At 34.3% G+C, this 10,870-nt stretch overlaps 1 long non-coding RNA gene across 3 annotated transcripts in view; it reads left to right on the forward strand.

Annotated features, from left to right (window-relative positions):
• The window catches only part of LOC132423341 (uncharacterized), a 246,573-nt gene extending 236,275 nt beyond the window's left edge, over window positions 1–10,298 (forward strand). For 2 of the 3 annotated variants that reach the window (XR_009518969.1, XR_009518970.1), the window contains exons 4-5: window positions 2,767–4,419; window positions 9,063–10,298. This is a non-coding gene — a long non-coding RNA (uncharacterized lncRNA). The remainder of the gene's footprint in view (window positions 1–2,766; window positions 4,420–9,062) is intronic. The other variant, XR_009518971.1, reaches the window with a different exon arrangement.
• Window positions 10,299–10,870: the final 572 nt, after the last annotated feature.

The following is a 10,870-nucleotide window of genomic DNA, read 5'->3' on the forward strand; positions in this document are numbered from 1 at the left end:
GAGATTATTCCACATGTCCCACTTCTTCCTTTTCTGATTTTTAAGGCATGTGGTCAGGAGCATGATTAACAATAATCTCTATTTCAATACATTTAGCACTTGGATGGGTATAGGTGTTTCATCATAGAAAATTTATTTTTCAGTTCAAGAAATAGTATCATTAAGGCTTTAACTAAATACTAATGCTGGCTATTATGAAGTTATTAGATCTGTGACTTTTCATAAAATAACATTTCACCAAGTGAGAATATTACATATAACACACTATTTTAATAATTTTCTTTGTAAATAAACACACTGATTGTTGTCACTGAAACTCTGATATTTAAATCAAAATTGTTTATTAAAACTCTACTTTCTATATTGAATATTTTAGACGATTATTTTTCTCTAAACTTTAAAATACTTAAATGTTGCTAATGCATATACCCGTAAAACATGCTATTGTGTTCCTTTTCTCAACCTCCAGAAGAACACTTTACATCAAGAAAAAAACACTTACATAAAGAGTTGTGCTCTTATTACAATAGCAGTGAAGTAAAAATCATCACAATAATATGTAGTCAAACAAAAGCCACACAAGATGAAATAATATAGAACTAATGTCTATTTAACTGCTTTTTCAAATCACAGTAGTCATTTTGCTCTCCAAATAAAGGCAATTTCTTAGAGAAATTATTTTTATTGTGATAAGAGCCCTTCACACGTGAGCTCTTTCCTCTCAACAAATTTTTAGTGTATAATACAGTATTGTTAACCATAGGCACTATGTTTTACAGCTGACCTCTAGAATTTATTCATCTTGTATAACTGAAACTTTATACCTCTTGAACAACAATTTTCCATTTCTCCCTTCCTCTAGACTCTAGAAATCACCATTCTACTCTCTGCTTTTATGAGTTTGAATATTTTAGATATCTCACCTTATATATATGTGAGAGCATATAGTATTCATACTTCTGTGATTGGCTTATCTTCCTTAATTACTTTATAGTCCATTTCTCTCATTTTGGGGGGCCTTTCTTCAGATTAATCAAGTATCTTTCACTTATGCATGTTTGCCCTTATAGATTTCTTTTGATATACATTTTTAAACTATTAATTTAGTGCTTATCCTTGAGATTACATTTATATACATGTCTTAATAGATCTAAAATCAATGAAGTGTTTTGTGGTTTTAGCACTAACTACAACTACGTCCCTATTGCCTATTGTTTTATTGTTGTTCCCGTGCATTTTAGTAATACATATATTTTAAACTAAGATACTAGTACTGCTTTGAACAATTAATGCTCAGTTAATGAATAATTAATGCTCAGTTAATCAGTTAGATGATCCCCTTTCAATTTTCATTTCTTCATGCATACTGGGCTTTAGTCTGGGATCTTTCTCAACTTATCTGAAGTACTTTCTGTTGGGTTTCTTCAAGTTGGGTCTTCTAGTGATGAATTTTATGAATTTTTGTCTGAAAACATGTTTATTACACCTTTACTTTTAGATATTATATTTTGACAGGTATATTATTCTGAATAGACATTCATTATTTCTATTGAGATTTCAGCTGTCATTTTCATTTTTACTCCTTGTGTGTGGTTATCAGCTGTTTTTATAATTATATGTTTCCATATAATTAATTTGTGTTTATCCTATTTGAGATCCACAACATTTCCTGAATATTTGAGTTGATGAATTTTACCAGTTTGAAATAATCTTAGCTTATTTTAGCTCCTTATTTATTATGTCTGTCCCATCTTCTGTTATTTCCTTCTAATATCCAAATAACACACCTGCTAAACCTTTTAACTGTCATATATGTCACTTAAAATCTGTATTTTAAATAAGACAACAATGAGATACCACTACACACCTATTAAAATGGCCAAAATTCACAACACCAACCACACCAAATGCTGGTGAGGATGTGGAGCAACAGGAACACCTATGCATTGCTGGTGGGAATGCAAAATGGTACAGCCACTTTGGATGACGGGTTGGTAGCTTCTTACAAAACTAAACATCCTCTTAATATATGATCCAGTAATCATGCTCCTTGGTATTTACCCACAGGAGACAAAAACTTAAGTCTACACAAAAGTCTGCACAGAGCTGTTTATAGCAGTTTTAATCATAACTGTCAAATCTTAGATGCAACCAAGATGTCCTTCAGTAGGAAAATAGATAAATAGACTGTGGTACATCCAGACAATACAACTTTATCTAGTGCTAAAAAGAAATGAGCTTTCAAGCCATGAATAGACATGGAGGAATCTTAAGTGCATACTACTAAATGAAAGAAGCCAATCTGAAAAGCCTACATACTATATAATTCTAACCATAAGACGTTCTGGAAAAAGCAAAACTAAGGAGATAATAAAAAGATCAGTGGTTGCTAGGTTGGGGGTGAGAAGATGAATAGCAGAACACAGCAGCTTTTCAGTGCAGTGAAAATATTCTGTATGATATTATAATAATGGTTCTATGTCATTATACATCTGTCCAAATGCATAGTATGTACAACACCAAGAGTGAACCCTAAGGTAAACTATGGGCATTGGGTGATTATGACATATTAATGTAGAGTCATCCTTGATAACATGATCTGGTAAGTGATGTTGATAATGTGGGTGTTCATAGATGTGTGGAGGCAGGGGGTATATGAGAAATCTCTGTACTTTCCTCTCAATTTATGTTGTAAACTTAAACTACTCTAAAAAATAAAGTCTTTTAAAAAATCTGTATTATCATTATTTAATTTCTCTGATACAGGTTGGAAATTTTCTACTGAACTGTCTTCCAGTACAATCTCTTGTCTTCAGCTCTATTTAATCTGCTGCAAAATCTGTCTTTTGGATTCTCAATTTTATTTATTATGGTTTTATTGAATAATTTCATTTGATAATTTTTATAGACTTTTAGTCTCTTTGGACCTTTTAAACTGAACATATGTAAGTATATTTCTAAAACTTAAAATACTGTATTTCTTGTGGGTCTATTTCTAATGTGTTTCCTTCACTTGATTTATACTTATTTTCTCTTACATACTAGGAATGCCAATTTTTGATTAAATGTCAGGCATTATAAATGTTGGATAGATAATTTGAAAGTCTAGATGATACTGTCTTACTTGAGAGAGAATTTTCTTTTGCTATTAGCATATGTATAGACTAGAGGCATATCATTTTGACCTAGTCCACCAATATACTGATTTGAAGTAAGGATTTAGTATTTGAAAAGTGGTCTATCATTGGATAATATTTACTCATGTTAGTATAAGTAGCCAAATTAACCTTCAGGCATCTCAATTGACAGTCTGTGATGTATTCCTGGGCTACTTACTCTTGCATTCTCTTTACTCCTACCTCAATAAAATTGCTTACAACTCTACTCAGTCTGTCCATATCTCAGTCATGAGTTTCCACTTGGTTCTCTGTCCCTCTAATCTTTTCCACGGGGCTTCTTCATCACTTGATTTTGTGTTTCAGATAATTTCAGCTACTTGGCTTCTATACCTGGATGCTTTAGCTTAGAAATGGTTTCACTTCAAGGTAAAAATCTACCCAGAATATTGTAGTCACTTCTGTTCTTTGTTTCTCTCTTTGATCATAGATCCCTCATATTTTCAGTGCATTGGTAGATCTATTCTTTTAGGGAATATTTATTAAACATTACTCAGATTTTCCAGTTATGCATTATAAGAGACTTTGTTTGATACAAACATGGCTGGAGGTAGAATTCCTGCATTCCTGAATATATTTATTAACCAAATATGTTCTGAACACTTACTATTTACTTATTCAGTATATATTTATGTACCTGGTATTCTTCAAGGATGACTCTATTCTTATACAATGTATATTCTAGTGTGGAGGCATGAATGAAAAAACATAAATATACAGACATATAATATTATTTGTCATAGGTAGGTAAATATTCTGTAATGAATAATAACATAGGGCAAGAAAATAGTGATACGAAGTGTACTTTTAGATAGGGTGGGTAGGAGATTTCTCTTTGTGGAGGTAAAAGGAGCACCACGAATGAAGTGAGGCACGAAATTATTTGAGGGAAGATAATATAGAGAAAGCACAAACACCTAAAAGTAGAAGACTACTTGTTTTTCCTGAGATTAGCAAAAAGTTTAGTATGATGGAGATAAGTTATTGAGTAATAACAATAGGATGTGAACCCAGATAGATTTAGGGTGCAGAGCATGTAGGGGCTTTCAGATCATAGTAAGAATATGGGATTTTATTCTCATGTTCTTCAGTGACATGACACTAAGTTTTGTTTTCATTCAATGTAATAGGGAGCCATATAAGAGTTTAAAACAGAGCAAACAAGATCAAATTTGCTGTTTTGAAGCAATCACTGTTACTGAATGTGTGGGACAACTTGGAAGAGAGGCTACAATGGACAAAAGTAAGTAATTTAGAAAATTAGAAAATAACAGTACCAGCAAGAGAGCCTGGTGCTGGACTAGGATGATGGTTATGGTGATGAAGATAGAGGAAAATGGACATATTCAAAATGATTTCCTTTATTTTCTACTTTTGGGTTCTTAGTAATGCATAAACTGAATTAGGATCCTTTTATATTTTCATGAATCTCTTCACATAATCTTTCAGAGATTCATGTGATTTTTGTGCTGACACTTTCAATAATTTCTTCGTGACGAGAGAAATGGAATGTAATACATTAATATAAACAATATCATTAGTAAGAACTTATTATAGAATAATCTATGGAGTGTTTTCATAAATGTGAGTTTTGAAATTTAGAAATAATACTATATGCTAGTAATATAAGTGCATAAAATTTTTAATACTTGTAGCCACATTTATTATTATTAACTTCTATTAATTAATATTAATAATAATAATTTATTATTATTATTACAGGAGATTACTTGTCTTTTTCTTTATTCTAAATTACTCTGTGAGGTATGTGTTTTTATTATGTCCTTTTTTTGGCAAAGAAGCTGAGAATAAGAGCTTAACTAATATTCTCAAGATCACACAGCTACTAAATGAAAGAGTCAGAATTTGAATTCAGAAAGAGATATTGCTCTAAACCACTACATTCTAGAGCTTTTCAATGCAGAAAAAAGGATAATCCTAATAAAAAGAAAAACCTGAATTCTCTCAGTAAGTCTAACCTTAATTGTCCGAACAATGTAATTTTCTTACCTCCTAAATCACTTGACATTTGTAGCTACATTCAGTTATAAAACTGAAATCTTTAGTTATCTTAAATAATGGTCCTTCAGAAATATTTAAGCATCTGAAGTCCACTGAAGTAGTTTTTTTTTTCCATAACAAATGTATTGGTTTTTAAAACTTGTACATACATTTGAAAAAAAAATAATTATTAAGGTTAAATATTGCCCTGCTTCACATTTCACTTCTGGGAAAAAGCCCCCAATTCCCACTTCTCCATAGTATTCCCTGCCCTGAGAGGTCCTGCAAGATTCAACCTGCCCCTGAGGAGATGTCAGGCATGCATGCTTGCCTGAGGTCATCTATACTGTGACAATAAAGTGGCTGAGATGAGGCCAATTTGTCAGAGGAGATGACAGAGCCTTCACTGAAAAGACAGAAAGAAATATACTGCATCTCAGGTTATGCAACCTTTGCCCATGGGTGGTGCCAATCCCAGATCAGTGATCAATCATAAGTATAATTAGATCAGGTTTGTCGCTCCATATCAGAATGGACCAAAAAAGGACCAGGCCTTTCCCCATGAATTTAAACACTCCATCTGCTACTACTCTCCACTACTGAGGTCATATTAGAAAACTCATGGATATGCATCCAGAAGAGAAATGAAGATGTGTAGACCAGAAAACTATGAAAGAAGTCATCTGAGTCAAGCAAGTAAAACCTAAGGTATCTAAAGAAACAAACTAAATTACCAGACTAGACTAAAATATAACACGACTTCCTTAGACACACACTAACCTTAGTGAGTTTGCTACTCATAAAAATGTTCTAATTATAGAGAAACAAAATAAATAAATCTTACTTTAAAAACATTTAGAGTTGAGACCATGTCTTAAGACTGAAGAGTAATATGCATTGACTATGAATGTCCTGGAGCTGCAAAAAGAACATAGTTTATTTGACACTGAGTACAGGGAAAGAAATCAGAATAACTTATCCAAAAAAGTTTGCAGTACCAGTTCAGTACTCATTGTTATCCAGGGTAAACCAGCAGCAAACACTGAAAAACAATATAGCCAACTCTTCAAGAACTATTTTCTGAAGGTAAAGAAAAACAGTTTATGTATAAGAACATTACTAAACGTAAAACAGATAGCTAGTGGGAAACAGCCGCATAGCACAGGGAGATCAGCTCCGTGCTTTGTGACCACCTAGAGGGGTGGGATAGGGAGGGTGGGAGGGAGCCAGATCCAAGAGGGAAGAGATATGGGGACATATGTATGATTCACTTTGTTATAAAGCAGAAACTAACACACCATTGTAAAGCTATTATACTCCAATAAAGATGTTAAAAAAAAAAAAGAAAAAAAAAAGAACAAAGAAGAGGGAAGAGAGAGGGTAAGATAGGAAAGAGGAATTTCCATAGAAAATCTGAGCACTAAAAAGAGTTAACTGTCAAGAAAAGAAAAAGAAGGCCAAAATCACACGTAATGTAGAAAAATAAAACACTATTTGAGGGGTTTCTGTAGTTTTTTCCAATACATTTTTTTTCTTTCTTGGTTGAAAAGAAAACCCTGGCCTCCAGCCAAAATATGTTCCGAATGTAAAGAAAACTGGGAGTACCAAAATAATTTGAAAAATGTCAGCTTTAAAAATTGTACTGTAATAAACAATTTTTGTAGCAGCTCAATGTTTCATTTTAATTATAAATCTGGCAAGGGCAGTGGTAGAGGCTTCTGAAGAAATTTTATGATAAAAGAACCAAGAAGCAGCTTATCATGTTAAACACGTGTGTCTCCTAAAGGTATGCAAAACATATTTCCATTAAAAGTATATGCAACAGAGCATCAAAGAAATAATGCAAACAGACTGAAAGGTACTTGGGTAAATGAATGAGAAATTAAGTTTCTATATTACCCAAGCATGAAGAAGTATAATGCAGTCTCAAGGACAGAGACTCTGGTGTCAGACTGATTAGATTCAAATGGTCACTATGCCACTTATATGACGTGGAAACAGGTACAAAGCAAGATACTCAACTATCTTTCCATCCATTTATTCATTGTTAAAATAGGGACTGTATAGTATGTACCTCACAGAGTTATCATGAACATTAAATAAGAATATGCATGTTAACACTGTAACTCAATTCCTGATAAATAGTAAACAGTGAATAAAATGTAGAGGTGATGATGATGATATGATTCTTTAGTTGAGGATACATTTTGGGAATTTCTACTTCTTCTACTTTTCAGAATATAAGTAATATAAATATTAAGTTAGGACATCTAAAAAAGATCTTATTTTTGCCTGTTTGTATATGTTAACCAATCTACACATATACTGTAAGCAGTTTTTATTGTAAATATGGCCACAATTAATGTCTAGATATTCTCATTTTTTTATTATGTTAGGTACTTCCTACATCAACAATAGAAGGTACTTGATAAATGTCTGCTGAACAATAGGAGGAAGGAAAAGATAGAGGGAAGGAGGAAATGAGAGAATAAAGTGATTTGACAATAATCCAATGTATTTAACATATGTAAAAAATTGTATAAATAAGAGTTAACCCTAAGATTTTATATGAATTCTAAATAGCCTACATTAGCTATTAGCATAGATTAAGCCAGGCAGGTAATTAACACAGATTATCTCTACTAATACTATATTGACAAAGCAATACATTAGAAAATGTGTTAATCATATTTCATACTGTATCTTTCATAGCATTATTTGATGGATACCTTTTGAATAAAAAAATTTGAAACTAGATTTTCACACCTGATTTAGAATTAAGTGTACAACGGAGTTCACTGCACTAATAACAATTTATTTGAAAAATCTACTCTAATTTTTAATAAAATATATATCTCAAATTCATTGCGTAGGAATGTTAATAACAGTTCCTGTCACTTGTATCCTAATAGGTAGGTGATTCAAATGACAATATCCATCCTACAGTTATTGTTTTCAAAATTTTGATATGAAATATTATTTGAAAACCTAGTATGTAAAGGAGCTATGGTGATTTCAGGGACCAAAACCTTAGTTAGGAAGAAGCAGCTTGGGGCCAAGTTTGACACTCATTGTTCTATACAAGCTTCTTCATAATTCTCAAGAGAGAATTCAACACACAGCTGAAGAAAATTATCAGATGGAAGCATTAGCAAAGTTATTCTCATAAGTAACAACTTCAAATAAGTGTGAAGCATCCTTGGGATTCCTGTCCTGATGCCATACTTGTTCTTTGGAAGTTATTTTTGTTTGTCTGCTTGTATTTTAGATTTGAAGATGTCAAGTATAACTAGGTTAATTCTTTAAAATGGAGTACGTATTGTAATTCCAATGGGACAGACTGGATCAAATATAAAAAATAAAGAGATAGAGTGAAATTTTTCCATTTTATTAATATCCCACTGAAATAAGGCTGAATTTTTTTTAAGTAGACAACAGAGATGGATATTTCTTATCCATAGAATTATGGAACTATTTCAATGAAAAGAACTTACACAAGGGCTAACGATCAATTTCAATAGTGAAAAATACATGTGGGTTAAAAGCACTCTCCAAATGTTTTCTTTCTCAAATTTATTTCATCTGAGGAATCCTAAAAATACTGGAAAACCTTCGATAAAAGGGTGGAATAGTGTACACTGGGGAAGTAGTTATACTTGTGAGTCAAAAAGTCTAATCAATATTTCACCAACCCATCTCTTTTTAATTATGTAAAAACATGGCCCAGGAGCTTTTAAATAGTGAGTACTTTTAGCAACTTAAAAATAAGCATTGCCAAGCAGACTGTCAAAGCTAAAAGAACTATAAATTGGGAAAATCTTAATATTGCTATTATTGAAAAGTTAATACAAGATAATTAAGATAATTTTCTGATTTAATTAATAGGTGTCTAGTTCAAGATGGTGACATAGGATGATCCTGACCTCACCCCTTCCCATGGACACATTGAATCAACAACTACATATACAAAACTTTACTCTGGAAAAAACTGTAAACACTAGGTGAGTGATTCCTATATATTGGGCAAATGAGAAAACAAACAAACAAACAAACAAAGAAAAACATCAAAATGGGTAGCAGAGGCTGAGACACAATCTAACCATAATACCCAACCCTGGAACTGCAACCTACAATCAAGAGGGAACTAAAAACCTGGAGCTTCTCCCTAAGGAGTGAAGGGTTTGAACCCCACATCAAGAACCCCACCTTTTAAGACCTGCACCTGAGAGATGAGACCAGAAACATTAATTTTGAAAACCACTGGGGCTCACATCCATGAGACCCACAAGGCTATAGCACACCGAGAAGTGGCTCTTAGAGGGCTTGCACTTTGGTCTCACCCATCCCAGGGACCAGTACAAAGGCTGTCAATTAATCGCACCCAAACTTTATGTGAACGAGCCTTATTTGCTTATCTTAAAGCATCAGCCTAGGTATGTAACTTAACACACATCTAAGGGCCTGCTGGGATACTCTCCAGGGATGAAGGCTGGCATGAGCCATCTTTTCACTCTCTCTCTGCCTCATGCCAGTCAGTAGGCACCATCTTTATACTCCAGCTCAACGATATCTCCCAGAAAGAAGGTTGTAACCACCTCTAGTTATCTGATTTTTGTGGCTGCCATCCAGGAGACATCACTAGATTGCCTGGCTCTGGTGGCCAATGGGGCTTATGCTCCAGAGTCACACATGGTAGCAACCAAGGAGAAAGAGGTCCTAAGTGATTATCACCTTCAGAGGACAGCAAGAGGCAACAGTCTCAAGGGCCAGATTTTACAAGAAAGAGGCCTATTAGCTTATCTTCATAGCTGGGGCCTGGGGAGAAAGTTTCTAATTAAATACAGATCTAAGAGCCAATCCTTTCCAGACACCTCAGAAGTGCCAGGTCTATCTTCACACTCTCCCTCTGCCACACTCCACAGCACTGGTGTCTCCTAGCAGTGAGCTTTTACATGCATCTGGTGCCCTAGTTTTTGTGGCTGCTGCCCAGGGGACACCCTTGATCACTTGGCTCTAAAGGCCAAAGGATCTTGTGTTCCTGGGACCCAAGGACTGTAGCAATCAGAGAGACAGTTCATGATTGGTTAACACCTGAGGACGCTGCATAGATAGAAGACTGAAACATACTCCCAGGCTTTCTGCTTTCTCCCAGGCTTTCTCCCAGGCCTATTTGCTTGTCTAGGTGCTTTGGCCAGAAGGGCAGACATCTGGTTTGGCACACATCTGTGGCCTATGAAGGTGTTCTCATGGAACAGAGGCCAGTGGACACAATTTTTGTGTTCTCCTTCCACCATGCTCCAGCCCACTGGTACCACCTTGAAAGGAGCTTTTACCCTTTTTTATAGTGCTCTGATTTTTGTGGCTGTTTCCAAGCTACACCTCTACATTGCCTGGCTCTGGTGGCCGGTGGGGCTTATGCTTGTGGTCCTACAGTACTGTATTCTCTCTATACATTGAAAGCTGTTGCATGAGGATCCAGCTTCCAATCAGCCTGAATCTAGGTGCTGACTAATATCCTCCCATTTGGAACACTCACAGGTCTCAGTACCCCCTCAATTACTGGGAGCCATAAAAATAAAATAGGGTGCTTGGACAATCACAAAGATTGGAGGAACAACCAAGAACTATGACAGGGTTGAACAATATAATTCATCTCTTACACAGGCCTTTTCTTCAAAACAGGAGGAGGTACT

This window comes from Delphinus delphis, chromosome 3 (genome assembly GCF_949987515.2).
Source record: "Delphinus delphis chromosome 3, mDelDel1.2, whole genome shotgun sequence".
NCBI lineage: Eukaryota > Metazoa > Chordata > Mammalia > Artiodactyla > Delphinidae > Delphinus > Delphinus delphis.